The sequence below is a fragment of the Arachis ipaensis genome, chromosome B6 (assembly GCF_059453495.1).
Source record: "Arachis ipaensis isolate K30076 ecotype BB chromosome B6, ASM5945349v1, whole genome shotgun sequence".
Lineage (NCBI taxonomy): Eukaryota > Viridiplantae > Streptophyta > Magnoliopsida > Fabales > Fabaceae > Arachis > Arachis ipaensis.
The window spans coordinates 34,889,351-34,890,083 of record NC_142441.1 but is presented as its reverse complement, the minus strand read 5'-3'; the positions used below and the strand labels follow the sequence as shown (position 1 = coordinate 34,890,083).

The 733-nt window shown below is 41.5% G+C and overlaps 1 non-coding gene across 1 annotated transcript; it reads right to left on the bottom strand.

Annotated features, from left to right (window-relative positions):
* Positions 1 to 398: 398 nt before the first annotated feature.
* LOC148555118 (small nucleolar RNA R71) lies at positions 399 to 504 on the bottom strand. The gene has a single exon (XR_015887045.1). It is a non-coding gene; the product is annotated as a small nucleolar RNA R71 (small nucleolar RNA).
* Between the last annotated feature and the right edge of the window lie 229 nt (positions 505 to 733).

Here is a 733-nt window from a genome sequence, read left to right as displayed (position 1 = left end):
AAGATGCTGGTAACTATGTTGAGCAGGAGAGAAGAGTTCTAGGCTCTTACATCAATCCAAACCCAGAAAATTACGGAAGAAGCATTCTAAAACCAACCATTCATGCTAATAATTTCGAGTTAAAGCCTCAACTCATCACCCTTGTTTAAAACAACTGCTCATTTGGAGGAAGTGTACAAGAAGATCCCAACCAACATTTAACCACATTCTTGAGGATCTGTGATACAGTGAAGGCTAATGGTGTCCACCCGGATACCTATAAGCTATTGTTGTTTCCCTTCTCTCTCAGGGATAAGGCATCAAAGTGGTTGGAATGATTTCCTAAGGAAAGTTTGACAACTTGGGAAGAAGTAGTGAACAAGTTCTTGGCAAGATTCTACCCTCTCCAAAGAGTTAACAGATTGAGAGCTGAGGTGCAAACCTTTAGACAATAAAATGGGGAAACTCTCTATGAGGCATGGGAGAGATACAAGGAGTTGACAAGAAAATGCCCTCCGGACATGTTCAACGAATGGGTACAGCTGCACATTTTCTACGAAGGTTTGTCACAAGAATCAAATAAGGCTTTAGATCACTCTTCAGGAGGATCTCTCAACAAGAAGAAGACAATTGAAGAGGCCAAAGACATCATAGAAACTGTGGCCAATAATGAATACTTCTATGCCTCCGATAGAAACCCAAGAAGGGGTTTAATGGAGCTCGACCCTATGGATGCTCTACTGGCTCAAAACAA